Genomic DNA, 17,897 nt, shown 5'->3' with positions numbered 1-17,897 from the left:
CTATAACTGATATGATCATGGAATATGCGATTCAGTGGAAAACTCATATGCACGTGTGGAATGATAAACAGAATAAAATAGGTTCTTGGTCTCAACTGTAAGACTGGCTCAAGTGTTGTCGGTGATCATGTTTTCCGGATCTTAGGACATCTTTAAATGTAAAGAAAGTCCTAAAACAACATTGAGGGTATGATGCTAGAAGAACGATCATACTTGATCGACCCAATACTTGTCTATTATACTATGTGATTGTTGGGGAACGTAGCAGAATTTTAAAATTTTCTATGCATCACCAAGATCAATCTATGGAGTCATCTAACAACGAGGGAGAGAGGAGTGCATCTACATACCCTTGTAGATCGCGCGCGGAAGCTTTCAAGAGAACGGGGTTGATGGAGTCGTACAAGTCGTGATTCAAATCACCGATGACCAAGTACCGAACGGACAACACCTCCGCGTTCAACACACGTACGGTTGGGAAGACGTCTCCTCCTTCTTGATCTAGCAAGGGGGAAGGAGAGGTTGATGAAGATCCAGCAGCACGACGGCGTGGTGGTGGATGCAGCAGGATCCCGGCAGGGCTTCGCCAAGCGTAAGCGGGGAGGAGAGGTGTTACAGAGGGAGAGGGAGGCGCCAAGAGCAAGGGTGCGGCTGCCCTCCCTCCCCCCTCTTTATATAGGGGCCTTGGGGGGGCGGCGGCCCTAGGAGATGCAATCTCCAAGGGGGCGGCGGCCAAGGGGTGGCTTCCCCCCAAGCCAAGTGGGGAGCGCCCCCACCCCTAGGGTTTCCCAACCCTAGGCGCAGGGGAGGCCCAAGGTGGGGCGCACCAGCCCACCAGGGGCTGGTTCCCCTCCCACTTCAGCCCATGGGGCCCTCCGGGATTGGTGTCCCCACTCGGTGGACCCCCGGGAACCTTTCGGTGGTCCCGGTACAATACCGACGACCCCCGAAACCTTTCCGATGGCTGAAACTGGACTTCCTATATATAAATCTTTACCTCCGGACTATTCCGGAACTCCTCGTGACGTCCGGGATCTCATCCGGGACTCCGAACAACTTTCGAGTTACTGCATACTAATATCTCTACAACCCTAGCATCACCGAACCTTAAGTGTGTAGACCCTCCGGGTTCGGGAGACATGCAGACATGACCGAGACGCCTCTTCGGTCAATAACCAACAGCGGGATCTGGATACCCATGTTGGCTCCCACATGCTCCACGATGATCTCATCGGATGAACCACGATGTCGAGGATTCAATCAATCCGTATACAATTCCCTTTGTCAATCGGTACGTTACTTGCCCGAGACTCGATCATCGGTATCCCAATACCTCATTCAATCTCGTTACCGGCAAGTCACTTTACTCGCGCTATAATGCATGATACCGTGATCAACCACTTGTTCACATTGAGCTCATTATGATGATGCATTACCGAGTGGGCCCAGAGATACCTCTCCGTCACACGAAGTGACAAATCCCAGTCTCGATTCGTTGCCAACCCAACAAACACTTTCGGAGATACCTGTAGTGCACCTTTATAGTCACCCAGTTACGTTGTGATGTTTGGCACACCCAAAGTACTCCTACGGTATCCGGGAGTTGCACAATCTCATGGTCTAAGGAAATGATACTTGACATTCGGAAAAGCTACAACAAACGAACTACACAATCTTTGAGCTATGCTTTGGATTGGGTCTTGTCCATCACATCATTCTCCTAATGATGTGATCCCGTTATCAATGACATCCAATGTCCATAGTCAGGAAACCATGACTATCTTTTGATCAACGAGCTAGTTAACTAGAGGCTCACTAGGGACGTGTTGTGGTCTATGTATTCACACATGTATTACGATTTCCGGATAACACAATTATAGCATGAACAATAGACAATTATCATGAACAAAGAAATATAATAATAACCATTTTATTATTGCCTCTAGGGCATATTTCCAACAGTCTCCCACTTGCACTAGAGTCAATATTCTAGTTACATTGTGATGAATCGAACACCCATGCAGTTCTGGTGTTGATCATGTTTTGCTCTACGGAGAGGTTTAGTCAACGGATCTGCCACATTCAGGTCCGTATGTACTTTATAAATCTCTATGTCTCCATTTTGAACACTTTCACGAATGTAGTTGAAGCGACGCTTGATATGCCTGGTCTTCCTGTGAAACCTGGGCTCCTTGGCAAGGGCAATAGCTCCAGTGTTGTCACAGAAGAGAGTCATCGGGCCCGATGCATTGGGTATGACTCCTAGGTCAGTAATGAACTCCTTCACCCAGACTGCTTCTTGTGCTGCCTCCGAGGCTGCCATGTATTCCGCTTCACATGTAGATCCCGCCACAACGCTCTGCTTGCAACTGCACCAGCTTACTACCCCACCATTCAAAATATACACGTATCTGGTTTGTGTCTTAGAGTCATCCAGATCTGTGCCGAAGCTAGCATCGACGTAACCCTTTACGACGAGCTCTTCGTCACCTCCATAAACGAGAAACATATCCTTAGTCCTTTTCAGGTACTTCAGGATATTCTTAACCGCTGTCCAATGTTCCATGCCAGGATTACTTTGGTACCTTCCTACCAAACTTACGGCAAGGTTTACATCAGGTTTGGTACACAATATAGCATACATGATAGACCCTATGGACGAGGCATAGGAGACGACACTCATCTTTTCTCTATCTTCTGCCGTGGTCGGGCATTGAGCCGTGCTCAATCTCGTACCTTGCAATACAGGCAAGAACCCCTTCTTTGACTAATCCATTTTGAACTTCTTTAATATCTTGTCAAGGTACGTACTCTGTGAAAGACCAATGAGGCATCTCGATCTATCTCTATAGATCTTGATGCCTAATATATAAGCAGCTTCTCCAAGATACTTCATTGAAAAACACTTGTTCAAGTAGGCCTTTATGCTTTCCAAGAATTCTATATCATTTCCCATCAACAGCATGTCATCCACATACAATATGAGAAATGCTACAGAGCTCCCACTCACTTTCTTGTAAATGCAGGCTTCTCCATAAGTCTGCGTAAACCCAAACGCTTTGATCATCTCATCAAAACGAATGTTCCAACTCCAAGATGCTTGCACCAGCCCATAAATCGAGCGTTGGAGCTTGCACACCTTGTCAGCATTCTTAGGATCGACAAAACCTTCCGGCTGCATCATATACAATTCTTCCTTAAGGAAACCATTAAGGAATGCCGTTTTGACATCCATTTGCCATATCTCATAATCATAGAATGCGGCAATTGCTAACATGATTCGGACGGACTTCAGCTTCGCTACGGGTGAGAAAGTCTCATCGTAGTCAACCCCTTGAACTTGTCGATAACCCTTAGCGACAAGCCGAGCTTTATAGATGGTCACATTACCATCCACGTTTGTCTTCTTCTTAAAGATCCATTTATTTTCTATGGCTCGCCATTCATCGAGCAAGTCAGTCAAAGTCCATACTTCGTTTTCATATATGGATCCTATCTCGGATTTCATGGCTTCCAGCCATTTGTCGGAATCCGGGCCCGCCATCGCTTCTTCATAGTTCGAAGGTTCACCGTTGTCTAACAACATGATTTCCAAGACAGGGTTGCCGTACCACTCTGGTGCGGAATGTGTCCTCGTGGACCTACGAAGTTCAGTAGCAACTTGATATGTAGTTTCATGATCATCATCATCAACTTCCTCTCTAGTCGGTGCAGGCACCTCAGGAACATTTTCTTGAGTTGCGCCACTTACCGGTTCAAGAGGTAATACTTTATCAAGTTCTACTTTCCTCCCACTTATTTCTTTCGAGAGAAACTCTTTCTCTAGAAAGGACCCATTCTTGGCAACAAAGATCTTGCCTTTGGATCTGAGGTAGAAGGTATACCCAATAGTTTCTTTAGGGTATCCTATGAAGACGCATTTTTCCGATTTGGGTTCGAGCTTTTCAGGTTGAAGTTTCTTGATATAAGCATCGCATCCCCAAACTTTTAGAAACGACAGCTTAGGTTTCTTCCCAAACCATAATTCATACGGTGTCGTCTCAACGGATTTTGACGGAGCCCTATTTAAAGCGAATGCGTCAGTCTCTAAAGCATAGCCCCAAAATGACAGCGGTAAATCGGTAAGAGACATCATAGATCGCACCATATCTAATAGAGTGCGATTACGACGTTCGGACACACCATTACGCTGAGGTGTTCCAGGCGGCGTGAGTTGTGAAACTATTCCACATTTTCTTAAGTGTGTGCCAAATTCGTGACTCAAGTATTCTCCCCCACGATCTGATCGCAAGAACTTGATTTTCCTGTCACATTGATTCTCAACCTCACTCTGAAATTCCTTGAACTTTTCAAAGGTCTCAGACTTGTGTTTCATTAAGTAGACATACCCATATCTACTCAAGTCATCAGTGAGGGTGAGAACATAACGATACCCACCGTGAGCCTCAACACTCATTGGACCGCACACATCAGTATGTATGATTTACAATAAGTAGGTTGCTCGCTCCATTGTTCCTGAGAACGGAGTCTTGGTCATTTTACCCATGAGGCATGGTTCACACGTGTCAAATGATTCGTAATCAAGAGACTCTAAAAGTCCATCTGCATGGAGCTTCTTCATGCGTTTGACACCTATGTGACCAAGGCGGCAGTGCCACAAGTATGTGGGACTATCATTATCAACCTTACATCTTTTGGTATTCACACTATGAATATGTGTAACATTACGCTCGAGATTCATTAAGAATAAACCATTCACCAACGGAGCATGACCATAAAACATATCTCTCATATAAATAGAACAACCATTATTCTCGGATTTAAATGAGTAGCCATCTCGAATTAAATGAGATCCTGATACAATGTTCATGCTCAAAGCTGGCACTAAATAACAATTATTGAGGTTTTAAAACTAATCCCGTAGGTAAATGTAGAGGCAGCGTGCCGACGGCGATCACATCGACCTTGGAACCATTCCCGACGCGCATCATCACCTCGTCCTTCGCCAGTCTCTGTTTATTTCGCAGCTCCTACTTTGAGTTACAAATGTGAGCAACCGCACCGGTATCAAATACCCAGGAGCTACTACGAGTACTGGTAAGGTACACATCAATTACATGTACATCACATATACCTTTAGTGTTGCCGGCCTTCTTGTCCGCTAAGTATTTGGGGCAGTTCCGCTTCCAGTGACCACTTCCCTTGCAATAAAAGCACTCAGTCTCGGGCTTGGGTCCATTCTTTGGCTTCTTCCCAGCAGCTTGCTTACCAGGCGCGGCAACTCCCTTGCCGTCCTTCTTGAAGTTCTTTTTACCCTTGCCTTTCTTGAACTTAGTGGTTTTATTCACCATAAACACTTGATGTTCCTTTTTGATTTCCACCTCCGCTGATTTCAGCATTGAATATACCTCAGGAATGGTCTTTTCCATCCCCTGCATATTGAAGTTCATCACAAAGCTCTTGTAGCTCGGTGGAAGCGACTGAAGGATTCTGTCAATGACCGCGTCATCCGGGAGATTAACTCCCAACTGAGTCAAGCGGTTATGCAACCCAGACATTTTGAGTATGTGCTCACTGACAGAACTATTTTCCTCCATCTTACAGCTGAAGAACTTGTCGAAGACTTCATATCTCTCGACCCGGGCATGAGCTTGAAAAACCATTTTCAGCTCTTCGAACATCTCATATGCTCCGTGTCTCTCAAAACGCTTTTGGAGCCCCGGTTCTAAGCTGTAAAGCATGCCGCACTGAACGAGGGAGTAATCATCAGCACGTGACTGCCAAGCGTTCATAACGTCTTGGTTCTCTAGGACAGGTGCGTTACCTAGCGGTGCTTCTAGGACATAATCTTTCTTGGCAGCTATGAGGATGATCCTCAGGTTCCGGACCCAGTCCGTATAGTTGCTGCCATCGTCTTTCAGCTTGGTTTTCTCTAGGAATGCGTTGAAGTTGAGGACAACGTGGGCCATTTGATCTACAAGACATATTGTAAAGATTTTAGACTAAGTTCATGATAATTAAGTTCATCTAATCAAATTATTCAATGAACTCCCACTCAGATAGACATCCCTCCAGTCATCTAAGTGAAACATGATCCGAGTTAACTAGGTCGTGTCCGATCATCACGTGAGACGGACTAGTCAACATCAGTGAACATCTTCATGTTGATCGTATCTTCTATACGACTCATGCTCGACCTTTCGGTCTTCTGTGTTCCGTGGCCATGTCTGTACATGCTAGGCTCGTCAAGTCAACCTAAGTGTATTGCGTGTGTAAATCTGGCTTACACCCGTTGTATTCGAACGTTAGAATCTATCACACCCGATCATCACGTGGTGCTTCGAAACAACGAACCTTCGCAACGGTGCACAGTTAGGGGGAACACTTTCTTGAAATTATTACGAGGGATCATCTTATTTAAGCTACCGTCGTTCTACGCAAATAAGATGTAAAACATGATAAACATCACATGCAATCAAATAGTGACATGATATGGCCAACATCATTTGCTCCTTTTGATCTCCATCTTCGGGGCTCCATGATCATCGTTGTCACCGGCATGACACCATGATCTCCATCATCGTGTCTTCTTGAAGTTGTCTCGTCATCTATTACTCCTACTACTATGGCTAACGCTTTAGAAATAAAGTAAAGTAATTACATGACGTTTATGTTGACACACATGTCATAAATAAATAAATACAACTCCTATGGCTCATGCCGGTTGTCATATTCATCGACATGCAAGTCGTGATTCCTATTACAAGAACATGATCAATCTCATACATCACATATATCATTCATCACATCCTTTTGGTCATATCACATCACACGACACATGCTGCAAAAACAAGTTAGACGTCCTCTAATTGTTGTTGCAAGTTTTTACGTGGCTGCTATAGGTTTCTAGCAAGAACGTTTCTTACCTACGCCAAAACCACAACGTGATATGCCAATTTCTACTTACCCTTCATAAGGAACCTTTTCATCGAATCCGATCCGACTAAAGTGGGAGAGACAGACACCCGCCAGCCACCTTATGCAACTAGTGCATGTCAATCGGTGGAACCAGTCTCACGTAAGCGTACATGTAAGGTCGGTCCAGGCCGCTTCATCCCACGATGCCGCTGAATCAAGATAAGACTAGTAACGGCAAGCAAATTGACAGTATCCATGCCCACAACTGCTTTGTGTTCTACTCGTGCATAGAAACTACGCATAGACCAAGCTCATGATGCCACTGTTGGGGAACGTAGCCGAATTTTAAAATTTTCTACGCATCACCAAGATCAATCTATGGAGTCATCTAGCAACGAGGGAGAGAGGAGTGCATCTACATACCCTTGTAGATCGCGCGCGGAAGCGTTCAAGAGAACGGGGTTGATGGAGTCGTACTCGCCGTGATCCAAATCACCGATGACCAAGTGCCGAACGGACAACACCTCCGCGTTCAACACATGTACGGTTGGGAAGACGTCTCCTCCTTCTTGATCCAGCAAGGGGGAAGGAGAGGTTGATGAAGATCCAGCAGCACGACGGCATGGTGGTGGATGCAGCAGGATCCCGGCAGGGCTTCGCCAAGCGTAAGCGGGGAGGAGAGGTGTTACGGAGGGAGAGGGAGGCGCCAAGAGCAAGGGTGCGGCTGCCCTCCCTCCCCCCTCTTTATATAGGGGCCTTGGGGGGGGGGGGGCAGCCCTAGGAGATGCAATCTCCAAGGGGGCGGCGGCCAAGGGGTGGCTTCCCCCTCAAGCCAAGTGGGGGGGGGGCGCCCCCACCCCTAGGGTATCCCAACCCTAGGCGCAGGGGAGGCCCAAGGGGGGCGCACCAGCCCACCAGGGGCTGGTTCCCCTCCCACTTCAGCCCATGGGGCCCTCCGGGATAGGTGGCCCCACCCGGTGGACCCCCGGGAACCTTCCGCTGGTCCCGGTACAATACGGGCGACCCCCGAAACCTTCCCGATGGCCGAAACTGGACTTCCTATATATAAATCTTTACCTCCGAACCATTCGGGAACTCCTCATGACGTCCGGGATCTCATCAGGGACTCTGAACAACTTTCGGGTTACTGCATACTAATATCTCTACAACCCTAGCGTCACCGAACCTTAAGTGTGTAGACCCTACGGGTTCGGGAGACATGCAGACATGACCGAGACGCCTCTCCGGTCAATAACCAACAGCGGGATCTGGATACCCATGTTGGCTCCCACATGCTCCACGATGATCTCATCGGATGAACCACGATGTCGATGATTCAATCAATCCGTATACAATTCCCTTTGTCAATCGGTATGTTACTTGCCCGAGACTCGATCGTCGGTATCCCAATACCTCGTTCAATCTCGTTACCGGCAAGTCACTTTACTCGCGCCATAATGCATGATCCCGTGATCAACCACTTGGTCACATTGAGCTCATTATGATGATGCATTGCCGAGTGGGCCCAGAGATACCTCTCCGTCACACGGAGTGACAAATCCCAGTCTCGATTCATTGCCAACCAACAGACACTTTCAAAGATACCTGTAGTGTACTTTTATAGTCACCCAGTTATGTTGTGACGTTTGGCACACCCAAAGTACTCCTACAGTATCCGGGAGTTGCACAATCTCATGGTCTAAGGAAATGATACTTGACATTCAGAAAAGCTACAACAAACGAACTACACGATCTTTGAGCTATGCTTAGGATTGGGTCTTGTCCATCACATCATTCTCCTAATGATGTGATCCTGTTATCAATGACATCCAATGTCCATAGTCAGGAAACCATGACTATATTTTGATCAACGAGCTAGTCAACTAGAGGCTCACTAGGGATGTGTTGTGGTCTATGTATTCACACATGTATTACGATTTCCGGATAACACAATTGTAGCATGAACAATAGACAATTATCATGAACAAAGAAATATAATAATAACCATTCTATTATTGCCTCTAGGGCATATTTCCAACAGTGATTATATCGTCTGAAATCATTAGTTATAACACAGAGTGTTAGCATGTTTTTTTAGTTCCTCAGACCATGAGAGTGTCTCGGTCACTTCCTACCAAACGGTGGGCTTTGGGGTTGCTCAAACTTCATCTATAACAAGGTGACCATGACGACAACTTTCAGGCACACCAAAAAGTTTGATGAGTGACCGGACAGCTCGAGAGTGGGATTTGCTCCTCCGACGATGGAGAGGTATTCTTAGGGACCTCTCGGTGTGACGACATCCATCGTCGTCTGGATAGACACAGGTGACTATGTCACGGGGATGCGAGAACATGTCGACGAGAAAGAAGAAATAAAATGGTAACAGGAGCAACAATATAGTGAGCATGGTGATGACTCAGGAGGATACAAATGCACATCGGGTTTCGTAAAGTATTGTGAAGAAAAGGGAACATCACATGATAACCAAAGTTTCACTCGAATATCATTCGTGTAATCATAGGGACCGATATGGATGTCCACAGTTTCGCTATCGGTCATTGAACGAAGGAGTATCATTCATGTCTATGGTTTACTTAACCTACGGGGTCACAAGCTTAAGGTAATCATGATCTATTGAGTGCTATTATGACGGGAGTGATGATAATATATTTGTGGAATTGTTTCATTAATATCCATAATAGTTCCGAGAGGTTCCGGAAGCGTTTCGGGGTCACCGAAAGGGTTTCGATGAATATCGGGTAATACCGGGTATTACCGATCAATATATATATAGGTGGAAATGTTTCCGGGGATGTTAAATTATATATATAATGGTATTAAAATGTTTAGAACAAATATATATTTAATTTAATATCAATGGGCCTAATAAGGCCAAGAGGTGGAAGAAAACTTGGGCCATGAAGGCCCAAGTGGAGGTGGCGCCCCCCTTTCCCATTTGGGGGGCCGAATCCTACTTGGAAGGGGAGTCCTACTCCCCCTCCCTTGGCTGGGCCCCCAAGGGGCTCTTTCCCCCTTGGTGGGAGCCCCCTCTTAACCTATATATACTAGAGGATTTCTCCCTATTGGTACATAAGTTTTGGAGCCTCCTTTAGTTTATCTACTAGTACTAGTTCTAGTTTGTCCTAGTTGACTAATTAGAGCTAGCCCTAGCCGCCTCTAATCCTCATAATTAGAAGCCTGGTGTGGTTCTAATCTTGTCGTGGATTTGTCACGGCAGATGTCCTTAGTGTCAGGACTTAGTCGCGAGGCCAACGCATCTATGTGGTAGCTTGAGAGGGGTTGAGTGGAATCGAGAGACGCAACATAAGACAGGGATTTAGTCAGCTTCGGGCCCCAGGAAACATCCTCCGGTAAAAACCCTACATGCTGTTTGAGGCTAGGTCTCATTATCATCACGAGGAAGTCGCCGTAAACCGGCTCTCCTCTTTGTGTCTAGCCCTAAGATTATTTCTTCTTGCTTGTAGCCTCTAGCTTGTCCCTTCTAACTCGTCCCCCTTTGGGGAGCCCTGCCCCTCCTTATATATGTTGAAGGGGCGGTTTACATGTGGAGTCCTATTAGGATTAGGACTAGTCTATCTCTAATACAAACCGGATACAAGTGTTGGTCTTAACTCCTTGTAAGGAAAATATTCCTTTCCTCTTGAACCGGCCCACAATGGTTGAGCCGGCCTTCATGAACCGCCAGACAGGCCGCCGGGTCTTGTTGCTCCTCTGGCCCGCCTGCCGGATTACCAATGAACTGTAAACCGTTTGGTCTGTGCAGGTCGCCGGTGAATCGCCAAGTCCGGCCGGATTATCCTTCCGGCCGGTTTACACCGCGGGGTATATCCCCGACATTAGCCCCCAGTTTAATTTGGATTCATCCATGTTAAACTGATCTGCAACATAAACACAAAAACAAATTCGTCGGGTTGTGCTCCGGTTTAAATACTCTTGTAAACCGGCACTTGATCATCCTTAAATCCTTATCACCTCCTTCTAGAAAATCCGGGTTAATAACCAGCTTTATACTCAAATTGCTGATGTTGGCTTCTTATAGAAAAAATAATGTGAAGAATAATCCACTTGAATCGGCTTCCAAAGCGCCGGTTTTAAGAAATATTGGTCTTGACATACTCATCTGATATTCAGCCGGTTTGAAGATGTAAAATTTGCCGGATTAATATTACCAAAATTGCCGGATTGTAAATATGGATGGCACCAATGTCATAATTGTCACCAACTCCAGGTCATAATTATTGCTCAAAACTGAGCATTTGAAGATTTTTTCTCCCTTATATCCATATTACCTGTAGCCCCCAAGTCTTGAATAGAACAAAGTGATGATTTGAGACTTGTTTTCATACAATTACTGCCACTTTGAAGAAATCCATGTTGTTCATCCCAGTCACTTAGTAAAACTGAACATTCCATATTATGTAGCCCCCAAGTGCCGGGTTGTTATGCTTGCAGCAACCTGGGACTTGTAATTTCCTGATGCTCATAAAAACTTCAACCAGTGTAGCCCCCAAGGGCCGGGTCATTATGCAATAATGAGCATGGACTTTGATAGATACTTCAATGAAAATAACATCATATGATGTAACCCCCATCATGGGGCTTGAACTCACATCCACAAGGTTAAGAGCCTTTTGCTTTACCAACTGAGCAGTGGACCCTTCAATATAATGAATAAAAAGCTTTGTACCTTGAATTGTTTAACAGGAGCAATTGGTAGCCCCCAAGGGCCGACTCATTATAATGTGATGAGTCGGGTCTTCAATAAGATGAACAAAGAATGACTTTGCATTAGCCCCCCAAGTGTCATGGTGCATGCTTGCAGCGACATGAGACTTGCATATTTGATGTAATCTCAACTTCAATAATGTAGCCCCCAAGTGCCGGGTTGTAAGCCTGCAGCAACTCGGGACTATTCCTTCAATTGTAGAATATATCCATTGATAACATAATATCCATTGCGCTAAAGCGACTTTGAAAACCTTAATAATACCGGTTATTAATAACCATAATAAAATCCAGCCATGTTGGCTATTCAAGATAATATAATCCGGTATGAAAACTTATTCATTCAATATCATAATGAAAATTCAGCCAAGTTTGGCTATTTAAATAATATAACCCAATGATTTATAAGCGCATGATTCCAATGGCGCAATCCAAATATATACTGGCGACTTATAATCCCAAGCCAGGCCGGTTTAATAAACTCCGGATAATTTCCCATCATATACTGGCGACTTATCGTCTTAAAGCCAGGCCGGTTTAATAAACACCGGATAATTTATCATCATGCTTTATTCAACCTGTCTCTGCATACAACAAGTTTAAAGTGTCCTGGCGGCTTACCGCCGGACGGGCCATAATGCCCAACATATAACCCAGGTTTATAACCAAGGCTGCACTTAAGAATAATCAATGAAATATATATCATACCTGTGATATTGAATCACATCATCGGTTTACCAATTTTTTGTAGTAAGAGTGATAACCCCAATCTTGAGTAATGATAACTCCTTTCATACTGTGCCGGTTGATGATAAACCGTACCAGGTTGTGATAAACACCGGTTTAACCATATATAATACTGGCGACTCGTAGTCAAACCAGACCGGGCTGATAGTCTCCGGATTATAACTTAATCCTGTATTGACAACTTGTAATTGAAAGTCAAGCCGGGTTGATAAACACCGGTTTACTCCATAATAGGATGGTAACAGAAAATCAAACCGGGCAGATGGCCTCCGGATTAAGATTTGACCGTGTTCCGTCAATTTGTAATTGATAGTTGAACCGGAAAAAATATGCTTGTTGACATAAGAGAAATCCAACAAAAGCAAAGAACGAACAAACCATGAAAACAACATAGAAGCAAAGGCAATGATAAAAACCATTTGCAAAAATATGCTATACTGAGCTGTTCAAATGGTATTACCATGGTCGGACAGGATCAAGGCCCCCAATAGGAGTGACAATGATTCAAGTCAGCCAGGTCCTCAAATGACTCGTGGCATATATGCCAGATCAAGAGGCGTGGCAATGGTTCGGGCCCGACCATGCCCCCAAGTGATTTTGTGGCCTTAGGCCGACCAAGAGGCGTGACTGGTTCAGACTTGACCAAGTCCCCAAATGATCTGGTGGCTGTCGCCTATCAAAGGGTGTTCGTTGGTTCGGACACGACCAAGGCCCCCAGTGATATAAAAAACAAATGTCAAGGGGTAAACCGGAGGCCGCTTTAAACAGAACCACTCCGTGTAACCTCGCATGATAAGAAAGACAGAGACCCCGCTTTATGAAGCAGAAGCCCCCATGTGATCAATAATATGTTAGGCCAATAAGGCAGGATACCCATGTTTGAACCGCGCATCATGGCAGCAGGTCCTCTTTGGTAATTTTTAACCTTTTTGCAAGAAATAAATTCTTCTTGAACCGGGATCTTGAACCGGATAGTGAGAGCTTCAAAGCTTTGTGGGAGAACAGACGTCCCTTAAACAGGATTGCAAACCGGAATCTTTATTTTTAGCCGGAAATTATGCGACGGCCTTTCAACTCGAACTTGCGAGAAATTAATTCCTTTTTGAACCGAACATCTTCAAACCAGATTTGAGAGCTTCAGAGCTTTGTGGGAGAACAGATTTCCCTTGAACCGGATCGTAAACCGGATATTTGAGAGCTTCAGTGAGACTGACTTCCCTTGAACCAGATTTTAAACCGGAATCCTTTCTGATGACCCGGAACTTCTTCATTGAGCCGGGATTTTGTAACTGTCATATACTTTCTAAGCCGGAAATTTTCTGACGGCCTTCAAATAACAGTAGCCTCCAGGACCAGGTTATCTTTCCCTCCATCGTCCTGGGGTTCTTAAATTTGCTGAAACTGGCAAGATTTGCTGAGTCATGTCATCGTAGCCCCCGAGTCTCAAGGTGACTCGAGGAGTTGGCTTGAAACTCTCCATATTTGACCGTCATATAAACCGGCATAACTTGTATATCATTGGTGTTGATAGCATGATGTGAATCCACAGAAGGTTGAGGTGACTGCGGCAGGTTATAAATGATCCCGTATGAGCCGTGTCAGCAACTCGACCAATGGTTCCTTCCAATTGGCTGTTTGAAGTTAACCAAAATGTAGTAGCGGCGACTGGTGCGCTTCAATAAATAGCTCATCCAGAAAAAGGGTGTCCCGGTGTGTTGATGTAGACCAGGCCGCGAGAGACGGTCGGTAAAGACGACCGCCACATCAGAGGCGGCTCAGACGGATGAATCGGCCGTGGTGCTGTAAACCGGCGCAGGCGAGTCAACCACGTCATTTTGATGTAGTGAATAATTGTCCTACATTAACAATATTGCAGGCCAAGGCAAAGATAAACTGCTCTTTTGACAAAATAATATGTGCCAATAAAATATATTTAAAATGGATATCACCTAATGTGTTAAGTCAGAAATAATCCGCCATGAAGTTGATGATCACTAGGTTAAGTTGAAATCACTCACGGGTGAGTCGGCCGCGGGAGCAGACAGATGAATCAGCCGCAGCGTTTGTAAGCCGGTGCGGACGGTCGAATCGTCCTCCTTGTTGTAAGCCGGCGTGGTCGCGAGAGATGGCCACGGCGTTGTAAGTTGGCGCGGTCGCGAGAGACGGCCACGGTGTTGTAAGCCGGCGCGGTCGCGAGAGACGACCACCCGTGCCAAAAGATGTTGGCGTGCCTCCATCTCCGCGGTATAATATCACTTTTTGTCATAAATAATTGCCCTGCATAAACAATATTGCATACCCGAGTAGTTGTCCTCACATGAATTGTCACGTTGATGAAATATAAAAGAAAGATATCACCTGATGTTTCAGAAACTGGTGAGCCATGGCAGCGGCTTTGGCGCGACCCTCGGCGGCTCAAGATGGCCGCAACGTCGCCGGTTCAACTTTTGATGTCATCCAAATGATTTCCAAATTGTTGAAATCCCTTTCCCAAGTCATGATGTTGGTAGCTTTCTTCAGCGTGTAGCGGCTGATAGTATCCCAGGTTGCTGGCACGCCTGTAAAGGTAACAAACAAAGGACGAACTAGCACAGTAGCTTCACATGAGTATTAGTTGAAGTTGTACTTCCCAAGCAGCAGCAACAGTAGAGTGGCAGACTGCTTTTGCATCGGGTGACCCTGCGTGATGCTGTGGAGCAGCAGCAATATCGTCCTTGCTGCCTTGGTACTTGAAATTGCATGATACTCCCTCCAGTCCTTTTTACTACGGAGAAAAAACTGCAGCGGCGGCAACTCGACTTTGGGCAAGAACGGTTGCATCGGAAATCTTGGTCTTGGCGATCGGCGATTTGACAGCTCGGTCGACGGTGGCCGCTTTCAAAGTGGTCTGGCGGTTTCAAAATTGTAACAGAAGCGAGGCGTTTCTTAGAGACCCGTGGCGATGCGAGCGCAACAACAGGGACGGGCGGCTCTCCATCAGCGATTTTAAAATAGATACACGCAAGGCAGCTGGTCGGTGAAGGCCGGCCGGGGTGAGGTCACGGCAGCAGTTGCACGCTGGCAAGGCGAAAACAGAGACCGGCGGCTCGACAAAGCAAGGAGCGGTCACACGTGACTCACAAACCAGCGAAGGCGGCTCACGGCGAAGACAGTCTGAGGCGTGCCAGGACCGTCAGGGCGGCTCAGTACCGTTTGACACAGCTGGGTCGCGAGGTGACTTGACTGCGGAGGCAAAATCGGCGAGGCGCGGGCGGGTCATGGCAGCAGCTTAGAGGCCGGGTGCTGGACGAGGACGATGCATACATCCGAGCTCAGAGCAGGCCGGGGCCAGTGAGTTGGCCAGCCGGCGTGGGAACCGGCCGCGGGGAGGAAATTGGCACGGCAGGGCGACTTGCAAGTCGACCCGGGGCGACCAGATGAGCGAAGCGAGGCCATAGTAGTACCAAAAATCCTTCTCTGGGTTATCGTTGACTTGGCACTTTTTTTTTCACTGTAACGAGGTACCTGGCTTTCCTTTTTCTGTACGTGTCCGAGCCCGTGTCAGACAAACAACAGCCATATCTTCAATCTCTGAACAACTCCAAAGCTTTTCTTCTATTTAATCCTGGTGAGGAGTAGTGTACTAGTCTTCACGTGAGGAGGTGAAGATCCATTGACTTTGGTCCATGTGCCCACTACTAATACAAGTATTAATAGTGGAAAGTGATAGAGGAGCAATATATGATAATTAGGTGCTTCGACTTTGCTGCGGACTCTAGATGACTTTGGCGCTTTGTAGTAGTACTAGTAGATGTCCGTTGGCCTTTCAGATACAGTGCACCGGTGAATCATCTCCAAAACTTGAAGCGAGGGATCCCAGCAACTTTGCCGAACGACAGTAATTTCCAAGAGTTTGACCCGACCGTGTAATTAGGCAGCACGTGAACGAAACGGTTTCGATTGCCTTGAACTCCAGTCGGTCTCGGCGACACTTGTGACTTGCCCAATCGTAGAACGGCGGCTGCGCACACAGACGTGACCCTATTTTCTAGGGTTCAACAGATTTTGTGGGCAGACGCGTTTGGCCAGTCGATCCTGAATTTTCCTTTTGACTCTCATCTATTTTATGCGGCTGCAAAAAACTCTTTCAATCTTCAGCGATATACTCATAGTTGATTTAGATCCTTCTTCACCGGCTTTTCTCTATCCGGCAAATCGCAAACTTCTTGAAACCCTAGGACAGATCCCTCCAAGAACTCAACACCACCGTGCGCAGGCCCCACGGTGAGCGCCAACTGTCGTGGATTTGTCACGGCAGATGTCCTTAGTGTCAGGACTTAGTCGCGAGGCCAACGCATCTATGTGGTAGCTTGAGAGGGGTTGAGTGGAATCGAGAGACGCAACATAAGACAGGGATTTAGACAGCTTCGGGCCCCGGGAAACATCCTCCGGTAAAAACCCTACATGCTGTTTGAGGCTAGGTCTCATTATCATCACGAGGAAGTCGCCGTAAACCAGCTCTCCTCTTTGTGTCTAGCCCTAAGATTATTTCTTCTTGCTTGTAGCCTCTAGCTTGTCCCTTCTAACTCGTCCCCCTTTGGGGAGCCCTGCCCCTCCTTATATATGTTGAAGGGGTGGTTTACATGTGGAGTCCTATTAGGATTAGGACTAGTCTATCTCTAATACAAACCGGATACAAGTGTTGGTCTTAACTCCTTGTAAGGCAAATATTCCTTTCCTCTTGAACCGGCCCACAATGGTTGAGCCGGCCTTCATGAACCGCCAGACAGGCCGCCGGGTCTTGTTGCTCCTCTGGCCCGCCTGCCGGATTACCAATGAACTGTAAACCGTCTGGTCTGTGCAGGTCGCCGGTGAATCGCCAAGTCCGGCCGGATTATCCTTCCGGCCGGTTTACACCGCGGGGTATATCCCCGACAAATCTCTTCCCTCTAATTCTCTGGCAATGATTAGCTCTGGACGGCGAAGCGCTGCCAGATCGTGAAGATCGTACGCTTGCAACCAAGTAGAGAGGTCGTGCTTCTGGTGTTCTGTTCGAGGGATCGTTCGAGGATGGTTCACAGGATCATCATCAGCGTTCGAGGGACTCCAAGTAAAATCTACACCAAGTCGTCTACTTCTGATTCTCTCCCGGAGTCGGTAACGATCGCTGATCACAACCCATTATGCATCTTCATATTGTTCCTGGGTGATTGCAGGGCGATTTTTTTGCTTTCTACTATGTTTAACAACATTGGCATCATGAGCAGGTTTATGACTAGATGCAGGTCGCGATCTAGATCGCAACTGATATGTGAGGGTTGATGTTCTTTCTATACTTCCCACGAGTGTTGCTTCGGTTCATTTCATTGGAGAATGATGTAGTTTTTCTACAAGGTTCTGACAATCGATCGGATCTGGCTGTCGACGATATGCTAACAGTTCCTTGGGCTACATCATAGTCGGGAATAGTGAACCATCATGTACTCAAGAGGGTGCCGAAGATG

This window comes from Triticum aestivum, chromosome 1A (assembly GCF_018294505.1).
Source record: "Triticum aestivum cultivar Chinese Spring chromosome 1A, IWGSC CS RefSeq v2.1, whole genome shotgun sequence".
Classification (NCBI taxonomy): Eukaryota; Viridiplantae; Streptophyta; class Magnoliopsida; order Poales; family Poaceae; genus Triticum; species Triticum aestivum.
Note: the sequence above shows the minus strand (reverse complement) of the source record.